This window comes from Tachypleus tridentatus, chromosome 5 (assembly GCF_004210375.1).
Source record: "Tachypleus tridentatus isolate NWPU-2018 chromosome 5, ASM421037v1, whole genome shotgun sequence".
In the NCBI taxonomy this organism is placed as follows: Eukaryota; Metazoa; Arthropoda; class Merostomata; order Xiphosura; family Limulidae; genus Tachypleus; species Tachypleus tridentatus.
In genome coordinates, this window is record NC_134829.1 from 15,394,026 (window position 1) to 15,406,684 (window position 12,659).

Here is a 12,659-nt window from a genome sequence, read left to right on the forward strand (position 1 = left end):
TGTAACAAAATGTGTAAAATATAGTTTAGTTCAATGTTCTTTTTTTTTCCCCTCTGTTTTAAAAGCAATAAAATCAGTTTTAGTGGTGGTCATTGTCACGCTCAAGGGTCAAGAGAGGAAGCAGCAACTTCCGTAGCTGCAAACATGTGAAGCAACAATGTAGTTGAAGCTGCATTATATAAGATCTGTTTGAGAAGGCTTCTTTCTGCTGCATTGTTGCAATTTATACTCTTTGAAGTACTCATGCAACTGCATTTTTCTTGTACCATCCAGTGGATACCAGAAAGGGTGGCACTTAGCATGTAGGTAAAATTGTACACAACAATGATATGTTGGTAAATATAAACATACGAGAGATAAATTTATGTTTATTTTTATTTTTAAAACCTTTGCATTTAATTTCATTTATAGTTTGAGAAAAGTTAAGTGTATAGTTGAAATGGAGGTTTGACCAATCACCATACAATATTAAAACTTGAATGTTTGACCTACGTTTGGATAGGTTGGCCAGTAGTGATATAAACGCTTTTGTCTTTTTCTTAATTGGTATAGGACAGCGTTGAGAATAATCGTTGTTGAGGTGACCTTTGCAGTATTTTTGAAAATTTACTTTATTTTTAAATTCTAAAACAAACCCATATTATGTCGTTGTGGAAAACACATTATATCTCATTGATAAAGATATATTGAAGTTGTGTGTATGGAGTAAGTTTACCATTATGTTTATTGATTGTTATCCAGTGGCTTCACCAATATACATTGACTATTTACTTGTTTTCTAGACCATCTCACCATCAGAGATTTAATGTAAATATGACATGTTAAGAAAGTAGGCAGTCGCTCAAATCTCAACATCACCAAACACACGAACTTTGTGTCAAAGAAGGTCATACCTTTGATCTCATCCATCAACAAGTCAAGCGTCTCATTTTTGGCCACCACATAAAACTCAAAACAAATCTCTTTGAGACCACAACTTACGGGTTATGATGTAAATGCAGAAACCATTACCAAACTTAAGCAACATGCTGAAGAAACACCTTAACATATACGTTGTGTAAAGACAGCCAACACAAGGAACAGGAATGGGAGTGTCCTCGAACACTACTGAACTCTTGTTTATGTGTATTGGTTAAATACGATAAGCTTAACAATGATAAATAACGATTTGAGTCATTCGAATAGTTATCTGTCTTAGAAAGTAAAATACCTTTCATTTCTATAAAAATCTAAGAAGTCTTATTGGTAAAAATCAAGTAGTGAGATGCTTACCAAAGAAACTCCTTTCATCTTTCCAGAAGTGTATGTTTTATTTTTTCATTTTTATTTGCAAATTACACTACCAAATGTCAAATTACAAAATATCAATTATAAAATATTTTTGTTGAAACAGAATTATAACTATTATCTTAATACTCCAGGTGTCTCAATGGTAAATCAGCGAGCTTAAAATTCTAAAACTCGGGTTGCGATACCGAGGGAGGGAGACTACAGATAGTCCATTGTTGGGTATGCAAGGTTATTTAGTGTGTTATTATATGTTTATTTTATGATTTAATAGTTAATGATCGTTTAGTTTTCATGATAGAAGTGTTGAATATGGACTATTTTAAAAGTGTTAGCTTTGATAATTTTTTGTTGTTTATGCTTTACTAATATTATAAACATAATGTTATTCGAATCTTCGGTATATTTCTCATTACTTTAATTGACTATCGGTACATTAAAGCGCCCGTAGCATAGTTTGTAGAAAATTCAAGGCCTCAGTGAGCGAAAGTGAAGTAAAAGTTGAAGCAAAGTCAAATAAACGTACAGTTAGAAGGAAAGATAGTGAGTGATTGGCCTCAACGGTTGATATTTTAAAGCACTTTTCACAGAGATAAGGAGAAATAATTTGCCTTGCCAAAGGGTGTTCTAAAGTAATTGGATACGTCTGTGTGGACTTTGACGATAGAGAGCCATTTACTTAATTAAAGTTCAGGATATGACTGTGATAACCCACAGAGTATTGTAAATGAATTATTCACGGTTACTATTGTGGTAAGAGTAGAGAAAAATAATTCGTCTTGCCAATTGGATTCTAAAGATTTGTATCAGTGTGAACTTTTGACAAGAAAAGTTATTTAGAGTTTTAAATATATCTGTGATATCCTACAGTATAAAACATTTGGACATACGTTTTTAACATGTTTTGAATGTATTATTTTGTAACAAGTGAACTGTGTGCTTTTCATTTATTGTCCGAATTTATCGCCCATATGTCACAACATTTACTATAAAATAATCCAAGCCTACATTTACATGTTTAAACCCCAACATCCATTTCGTAATTTATGCTTACCACCAAACAAAAATAAATAATTGACAATACATATCAGAATAGCTCTCATAGTATCTTCATAATCAGTCAAATGCACTTAACCTCTTACGGAATAGACAAATATAAAACGTTAATGCAAATGACTTATTACTTCTATTATATATAATGTAACAAAAGAGTAATAGTATAAGTAAGATGAAATAGACTTGAAACTCGGATTAAAAATATGAAAACCAGAAACTGTTTCTTTTTTGCTTTTATTTGTATTTAAGTACACAAGGGGGTTATCTGTGTTCTACTCACCAAGAGTATTGAAGCCCTTTATTAGGGTTTTAAGAACTCTTGGGCCACTGAGGGGGTGCTTTTTTGCAATTATCCAACATTTATTCTCCTTATGGTGGGAAGCGGTAAGTCTATGAGTTTACAATGCTAAAATCAGGGATTCGACCACCCTCAATTGATATAACAGATAGCCTAAGGTCATTTTACTATAAACACACATTCACCTTATTTATATTATTGTCAACTTTATTTTCAGGCAGAGCAATTGCAAATAATTCTTGACAAGCATATGTACATTCATGGTTTTTGTTACAAAATATTTGTAAATTATTTATTTTTTTTTTTATTTTTTTTGTATTTCGCGCAAAGCTACACAAGCGCTATCTGCGCTAGCTGTCCCTAATTTAGAAGTGTAAGACTAGATAGAAGGCAACTAGTCATCATCACCAACCACCAACTCGTGGGCAGCTCTTTCATCAACGAATAGTAGGACTGACCGTAACGTTATAACGTTTCAACGGCTTAAAAGGCAAGCATGTTTGGTGTGACGAGGAATCGAACCAGCGACACTCAATTACGATTCTAACGCCTTAACCACATGGCCAAACCAGGCCAAATTATTTAAATCGCGCCATTTTGTTTTAAATAAATCAAAGATCGTCCAATGAGTTCACCTACCTCTATTAATGGGCCAGGCAATGCCAGGTGGATTAAGATGTTCAACTTGCAATCTGAGGGTCGTGGATTCGAACCCCCGTCGCACCAAACATGCTCGCCCTTTCAGCCGTGGGGGCGTTATTCGTTGGTAAAAGAGTAGCCCAAGAGTTGGCGGTGGATGGTGATGACTAGTTGTCTTCCCTCTAGCCTTACACTGCTAAATTAGGGAAGGCTAACGCAGATAGCTCTTGTGTAGCTTTGCAAGAAATTTAAAACAAACAAACAAAACCTCTACTAATTTCACCGACTACTTCATCTAACGCTCAAAAAACTTCAATAAAGTAAAGCTTTTAAAATACAAAAGTGTGTAGGATTAAATTAAGGATAATATTTTTTTATAAATTTCAACTTTACCCGGTCTGAATATCGAGTTTTTCGATAGCACTCCATATTATTTAGGCCTATTGTTCGTGACAAAAGTAACTTAGGAGACATTTTTCTTTTTTTGGTTAGTCCTAATGGGTTTCAGCGCTTCTTAAGCTTCAGGTGATTGAACGATAAATTTAAATATGCACCTCTGATTGAGAAGTTGGCATACAAGATCACATACACAAATTGTAGTGGTTTTCCAACAAGATCCAAAAGTCTAGCGATTTTTCTAATAGTTCACAATTTTTCAGGATAATGAATATGCAATATAACTTTAAATATATTATTGACAGCTATATTTTCGGTGTCAACCGATGAATAAAATACTTTTAGCAATTGTGATTGAGTATTCGTTAAATTTTTGTAATAAAGTTATTACTTTGTGTAATACTGTAACACGAAGAATTTGAAAACTATGTTATTTTACATGTTATACAAAGTTGTTATCTCCACTAAAATTGTGAATTTTTTGAAGAGATAAACGTGAAACCCAGTCTGTCATTCGATTCGCTATTTACCATAGATTTAGGCTGTTTCGAAAAAATCCACTTCTCACCAGCAACTCCGAAACTTTATAATTTTTGTTAAGAAGGTTTGTGTATATATATATATATATAAACAATTTATTCGCTGAAAAATTGAGAACAGACTAGTAGAATTAATGCTTTTTCTTCCAAATACCTAAATAAGTTCACTGTTGTGATTGAAGGACAAACTGATCAATATAATTTTCATGAAGATTTAACATGTTTACAATATTTAGTGCAAAAAATATTTTACATGCTCATTCATTTATGATACAATACTATTTTGTATGATATCTGTATAATGCCACATAGGTGAAACGATACGCGGGTTTAAACAAAACATATATGAAAATGCAGCTATTACGTCTGGAAAGCTGCTTGGTACCTGGAAATTTGTGTACCGTTAATTTATTTATAATACTGTTTGGTCTAAAGGGCGAAAAACAAAAAACGATGGCCTCTCTCACTTATTATACCTTTACGTTCAAAGTACTCTTTCTGCTGATGAGCGGGAAAGTAGTGTAGAGGCTTTGTAAAAAGGAAGAATCGGGTAGGGGAAGGTTTTGCATGGTGACGTACCAGTTGGTGACGTTCACGAGGGCGTGAGGCTGACATGCGCCATACTGATAATTCCTGTTATAAATTTTTCGTTATAATAGTCAGTTGATTGAAGAGCACGTCACTCAACGTTAGGAGGCAGTTAGCATTATTAAAGCTGTGCCTTAAACAGGAAATTCGGGCACAAGAAACCAGATGCAACCCAGTAAAATACTGCAGGATAAAACATTATTTAGGTAGATTGAATTATCCACCAGCCATTCTCCTGCAACTAGCCATATTTCTTGTCTTGGATTGTCTAAGAGAATGCTATTGGTATTATACTACCCGTTTTTAGTGTAGACTCTTGCTGATCAGAGTTAATGTAATGACGTTGTACTAGTTATCAAAGACTCCATCTGTGTAAAACCGTGTTAACTGCGTTCTTGGAAAGTGTTGTATATAACATTCGTCTCTTAGCAACATACCGGAACACGAGTGTGCCCCCCTATGTGGTTATGAAAGTGCCAGCAAAAATATTTGCAAACGAGATTAATATCTGTTTTCGAAGAAACGGGGAAATTTTATATTTATCAGCGTCAGTTTAGTCATTTTGTTTTGTTGTTGTTTTTTTATGCACGGTAAGCGGTGAAAGGCCTAAGTATACAAAATCGCAGCCATAATGGGAAATATTTTTTTATCGCAAAGTATTTATGTATTCTCTATGTTTGTTTTCTGTTGTAGAAAGAATGTCGTCACCTGTGAAAAAGTTAAAATTTCCTCAGTGCACTTTTTTTCACCACTTAAAAACAGCATTTACAATAATAATACAACTATGTTTCCGTTAATGTTTTGGTCTTTCCCTGTATTTAACCTTAAGGAAAGAATAGCCAATGAAGTTCAGCAAACGTCTACATCTAGAATTCTTAAACAGGCGTTTATCACACAGCCCAAGGCGACAGGTAAACCCGAATCATCAGTAATAGGATACAAAGGTAAGCCAGTTTTATAATATTTAAAGATGCTAGTCGAACATTATTGAAATACATTTAATATTGAACAGTTAAAGTTCGCAAGCTTTTAATATACTTTTACTTCACAAGCTTTGGGTTGAAATACTAAATATTCTATTACTGACAATTTTATTTTCAGATAAATAGATATAAACCCTCGGGAAATTTTTGTTATCTGTACGGTAAGGGTATTTGATTTATGGTTTAAAGCCCTTTAGTTTCTTAGATTTGTTATAATATTTGTACCAAACAAATTTAAATGATTTGCTCTCTGTATACGTAAGACTGTGTTAGATGATAAAATAATTTTGTTATGCATTTAGTGTACAATAAGTACTAGAAAACAAAAGCTACCTCAGTGACATTTTAAGTCTTGTTTTTGAATTTTTTAGTTAAGTAATAAAAATAAATTTTATTAAAACTCCTCTGAAAGCTGCTTTAATAAAATTTATTTTTATTACTTAACTAAAAATTTCAAAAAGTAACCACCAGATGTAACTTTAGTTAAACATTTTTCTGCTATTTCAGTTTCATAACGTGTTTAGTTTTGCAGATTATATTTTGACTTTTGCGTATAAAACATAAAGTAAAACATTAACAGCAACATATATATGTAAAGACGGCTCGTTTGGGTTGAGAAATTTTTTTATGTAGAGGAGTGAACAACGTTTAGGCCTTCTTCGGTCATCGTCAGGTTCACATCGTATTTTCGCTCCTCTACGTAAAAAAATTTCTCAACCCAAACGAGCCATTTTTACATATATTTTTCTCTACAAGTGGGTTTTGTCGACATCACTGATTAACAGCAACAGATCCTGTGGTGTACGTTATGGAAGGTAGACACAGTTTACAGACAGAAGTATTTGTCGCTGGTAATATCAGGGTTTTCTTTTTCTTTACTAATTTAGATTATGGAAACTAGACGCAGTTTACAGAGAGAAGGATTTATCACGGTTTGTTTTTACTGTTTTGGATTAGGGAAGCTAAAGGTAGATTGCAGACAGAAACATTTTTTAAGTTTTGTTTTCACTGCTATAGATTATAGAAACCAAACACAGTTTACCTACAGAATTGAGGATTTTTCAAGATTTGTTTTTACTGGTGTAGGTTATAGAAGCAAAACACAGTTTACTGACAGAAAGAAGTGAGTATTTCTCTGGGTTTGCTTTACTTTTTCTACTTTTTTGTTGTGACTTGTACACATTTAAACAGGACCTGTTCGATGTAGAAAAAGCATTAAGGATAGGTAGTACAAACACACTTATATAACCCAAACATCAATAAGATTCATTTGTGAATACAATTGGAAGAACACTGGCATATCAAAACCTCTTCCTCATATATTTATTTCTTCTAACGGTTTTGCGACTTCAAAGGTCTCTCACTCTTCAGGAAATAATGTTACCGAGAATCTGTAACAAAAAGAATACAAATACCGTTTTCAACTAAACATTAATTATTCAAATAAAACATATAAACTTTCCAAGTATACAAACATATAATACACTCTATTTATCAATTAATTAAATAACACAATCTCCAAAATAAATGCAATTAGCTAATACGCTTTATTTTTAAATTAAAACCTTATTCTAATTATATTTTCTCTTATTATCATAATAGAAAAGCAATTTATATGTCCTATAATTTCCTACTCTTACTTACGTTTTCTTTTTAGTAACTATTTTTACGATTTCACAATTCTTGCTGACTTAGAAAAGTGTCTTTTTTTATAAGGTTTATTGAATAATTCATAGAAGTTTTTAAGTTTCCTTCTTGGTGAGGTCAGGTGGTTAGGACGCTCGATTTGTAATCAAAGGGTTGGGTGGTTGAAATCCCCGTAGCACTACATATTTTCACCATTTCAACTTGTGGGGGCGTTATAATGTGTCAGTCCCACTATTCGTTAATAAAAAGAGTTTCCAAAGAGTTGGCAGTGAGTGGGATGACCAGTTGCCTTCCCTCTAGTCTTACACTGCTAAATTAGAGATTGCAGGCGTAGATAACCTTCGTGTAGCTTTGTGCGAAATTCAAAAACAAAAAAATATAGAAACCTTTTTGGTGAAATCATTTTATTATTTTGGAATCCATCTTTTAATTCAGAAATTGGGTATTTTTACGTACTTCGTAAAATCCATAAACTAAAAGAGATCAATGAATTATTGTTTAAAACAAAAAGTAAATATCTTCATATTGTAAAACCTTCCAGTATTCCAGGAAAACCGATTGTAAGGTGGTTAGGTTAGTTGATTGTTTGACATTTGTTGGCGTAAAGCAACTAGGCTATATCTGCGCCAAACAACTTGTAAAAATGTAAAAGCAAAAATTTATAAATTGTAATAATAAATCGAATTTAAAACCCAAACAATGTTCAAAACTTGAATAAAAGGTTCAACTGGAATGAAAAAGGTCAGTGGCTCATAAAAAATTTAAAAACAAAATTAAGTTGAACAGTGTCACCATCACTAGTGACACTGTCCAACGTTAGGGGTAAACCTGCAGAAAAGATGCATCTAAAATGGTGCCACCACTCGCAGTCGTAACGAGGGTACAATAGTGAAAAACGTTGAGTATTGTGACTTGAATGTCACAGAGGCCACATATTGGTGGACCCAGAAAAGAAAACGAAAAGTTTAAAAACTGTGACCAATACGTAACCTTGGCAGGACAACTTCCTCCTTCGAATCCTCACGGAAACAAGATGTTCAAAGAACAATAGTAGGTTTAATCTGGAATAGCTAGTTATCAATTTGGTCAGTCCACGTAGACTGCCAACTGGAGCGTAGCGGAGCCTTAAATACAGGACTGTAGTCCATATATGGGACAGGCACGGTCGTGACGGTACCAAAACAGACGAACTTAACTGAGGTGTCAGTGAGCTCCTTTCCATGAACGTGGCTAGGTGTCTAGGAAAAATGAACGTTAATTGAAGATGAAAAAAAGTGGCAAGTCGTTGTTGAATATCGACCAGAAGAAGGTGAGAAGTAATGTTAAGTGATACCAGGGCTAGTAGAGAGCTAAGAGAGTCAGTGTACTGCATAGTTTCTACGTGTTCCAGGAGAAGAGAAATGGTATACAATTGGCTGTTAACACAGAAACTGTAGAGGGGATCCTGTGAAAACTCATCAGCAACAACAGATCATGGCAGCATTCACAGACACATTATTTCGAACCATTTGTATAAGCGGGAATAGAAGAATAGTTAGAAAGATGTTCAGCAAAGAGAAGACTGTATTTCCAATGGAAGTCTGCCTTTCTCAGATAACTCAAAGAAAGGTCACAGGTGGGGATGGTAATAAGCCGTGGTAGGATGGGCTGTTCAGTGGAGAGAACAACAATACCCACTTCAGCCAGCTATGCCTGGATACAGAGGCCGAAAGAAAGAATAGCAGACCGTTTATTCCAAAGGAGCATAGCCCATTGAGAAAAGAAGACAAACCCCAGGTGGGATGCTGTGGTAAGGATTGTAGTTTAGTAGCATATTGTTTGTTTTTAATTTCACGCAAAGCGACACAAGGATTATAAGCACTTAGTAGCATATTGCAAACAGAGTTACAAATGACAGAGTTCAAGAGAAGGTTCATGGGGATCATTGTACAAACTCTGGGCTGTAAAAGTATGAAAAGCCACTGATAAGAACCAAACACTAGATGGTGAATATGATTTAGCATCTTCAAGGCCATAGAACAGAGACCCATACTCCAGTTTGGATCGAATGAGGGAACAACAGGTCTTGAACATAGAATCTGAATCCTTTGCCCAAGAGGTTGAAGAAGGGACACGGAAGACATTCAGTGCCCTCGTACATTTGAAACACAGATGTTTTATGTGAGGATTAAAAGTAAGCTTATGGTCAAAAATAAAACCCAAGAAATTTGCCTCTGGAACAACGAGAAGGCTAATATCACTTAGATGGAGCTCAGGATTATGATGTAGATCCCGATAATGGCAAAATTGCATGCAAACGGTTTTTTTAAAAAAGGTAAAACCATTTGCTGTGACCCACTTCAAAAGCAATTGAAGGCAGTCTGAAGCTGCCTCTCATTAAATCTTATATTCATCATCTAGCAAAATATGTGGAAGTCGTCAACACAGAGCCCATTTGCAACAGTAGGAGGAAGTTGTGTAACATTGATCTTGACGCTGGAAAGGGTGGCACCCAGGGCACAAGCCTGAGGGATTCCAAGTTCCTGAGTGAAAGAATGAAAGAGGGTACAACCCACACTGATTTGGAATCACATGTTTAATAAAATATTATGAATAAAAATAGGCAAATGGCCATACACCCCATATAATTGGAGGCTCTGCAAAATGCCTGACCTCCAAGTTGTGTAATAAGACTTCTCGAGATTTAAAAAAAACAACATAAACAATATCATTTCTTGGGGAAGTCTACCCTGGTTGATGTTTCAAGTCAAATCAGGTGGTCCACAGTGAAGTGCCGTCGCAAAACCAACATTAGGTGGGTGAGAGGAGGTTGTTTGATTCAAGAAACTGAACAAGATGAGCAATCAACATCCATTCTAAGATATTACAGTAAAAACTAGTCAAAGCATTTGGACGATAATTAGAAGGAATCTTGGGATTCTTTCTAGGCTTAAAAGAAGGTAGGACATATATCCTTATGTCAAGAATAAGGAAAAACATTTTCGTGCCAAATCAGGTTAAAAACAAACAGAAGAAGAGCAAGAGAGGCAAGAGATAGATGGTGCAACATCTTATAATGAACATCATTGGGCCCAACTAATGCATTGCCAGACTGATAGCGATCAAACTTGAGTTCCATCAGTATAAAGGAGCAGTTATAGTCTTAAAGACGATTGTTCCAAAAGGAAAGATGGGAATCGCTCTGCTCAAGATTTGATGATCAAGAAAGCAGGAGAGGAATCAAAAGTGCTGCAAAGATGAGAATACCTGCAAAAGATATCCCAGGTTCATTTTTAAGTCATTTTCTGTGTCAGCTTGCAGGCTGGAGGATACCATGGGAAATATGTTGAATTTTAGGTATAAAATAAACATCTGCTTAAACAATGCAATCGGTTATTGCTTCCATATAATTGTTAATAAATGGTAGATGAACGACAGCCATTTTTACTTAGATCGAGAAGATCTGGATTGAGAACCCTTCTATTTACCACCAAGCCATTTTTCTTTACTAGAAGAAGATCTATCGACCTCTATGGCTCGTGCCCTTGGTCAAGTGAGCAGATCCTCGTTAGGTGAAGTACATTCCAGTGACTGTGGGTGCTAATGAATAACCATCCTGCACGTCAGGGCTGAAGACGACAGACTCGGGCAGGCACCAGAATCTTGGGTTAAGGGGGATAGACCTGGGTAGTGAATGGAAGAAACAGTGCGAATAGAGGCAAGAATAAATGTGGACTTGTCAACTCTTTGTTTTATTCCTTGGAAAGCAAAAGATTCTTCATACGGTATGAAAAAGACTGTGATGGAAGTGCAGAAAAATCTCTATGCACACGAATTATAGCATCGTAGTATAGTGCAACTGCATGTGTCTGAGATGCACCTGGGGACTATAACTTCTAAGCCTCATAGTATGAAATATTATTGTTAGTTTTCAAGTGCTGTGCCTTTTTCTCCTCTACTAATTGAGGACAAGAAAGACAGTAAGAGGGATGGGAACCATTATAGTTAACGCAGTGAGGGTCCATTTGACACTCATATATGCATCGTGGACTTTGCCACCACAATAAGCACACGTCACAGAACTTTAACAAGATGCCTTCAAATGACTGAACCACTGACGCTAAAAACACTGCAGAGAGTTAGGAATATATAGCCGTATCTTACAGTGAAGACAATCTGTCTTTTAAAAAGCCTATTATATGCCAACAAAAATGTTAATGAATTTATTTTGAGAAAATTTAAAATTCTAAAAGAACCATATTTTCCTTTTCTGGAAAAGATTATTTATGAAAAACATATTTTATACATTGTTTTTAGTACCACCATAACTAAATAATAGTAAACAGGCATAACTTCTTGGTTGTAAAGTCAGCAGGAATTGTAAAACTGTGAAAACAGTTACTAAGACTTATAAGAAAGGTAAATAAGTAAGAGTATGAAATTATAGGATAAACAAATTTCATTTCTGTGACAATAACAAGAGAAAGTATATTGACTAATTGAAAGTATAATAAAGGTGTATTGACTAATTTCATTTATTTTGGAACATATGTATTGAACTTCATTTTCACATGGAGTTTATTATATATTTGTACATTTGGAAAGTTTGTGTGTTTGATTTAGATTATTGATCCTTACTTAAAAACGGTATTTGTATGTTTTTATTATAGATTTGCGGTAAAATTATTTTTTGAAGAATGACCTCTGAAGTCAGAAAATTAGTAGAAAAAACTTATAAACAAGTAAAAGAGTCTGATATTGCACTATTTTATTACGTTTGTGATTGAAAGTTTGGTTGTTTGATTGGTGGTTCATAGCTAGCTCAACTAGGCTATCTACGCCAAACAAGTTGTTTTTTTTTTTCGTTTGTTTTTGAATTTCGCGCAAAGCCGTACGAGGGCTGCCTGCGCTAGCCGTCCCTGATTTAGAAGCGTAAGACTAGAGGGAAAGAAGCTAGTCATCACCACCCACGGCCACTCTTGGGCTACTCTTTTATCAATGAATATTGGGATTTGTTTGTTTGTTTGTTTTGGAATTTCGCACAAAGCTACTCGAGGGCTATCTGTGCTAGCCGTCCCTAATTTAGCAGTGTAAGACTAGAGGGAAGGCAGCTAGTCATTACCACCCACCACCAACTCTTGGGCTACTCTTTTACCAACGAATAGTGGGATTGACCGTCACATTATAACGCCCCCATGGCTGAAAGGGTAAGTATGTTTGGTGTGACGGGAATTCGAACACGTGACC

General features: G+C 34.9%; 1 protein-coding gene across 1 annotated transcript in view; it reads left to right on the plus strand.

Moving 5' to 3' along the window:
• Positions 1-1,283: 1,283 nt before the first annotated feature.
• LOC143250590 (uncharacterized) overlaps positions 1,284-12,659 on the plus strand; it is a 61,796-nt gene continuing 50,420 nt past the window's right edge. Inside the window, exons 1-2 of the mRNA XM_076501384.1 lie at positions 1,284-1,302; positions 5,633-5,747. The gene's annotated coding sequence lies outside the window, so the exon portion shown is untranslated. The remainder of the gene's footprint in view (positions 1,303-5,632; positions 5,748-12,659) is intronic.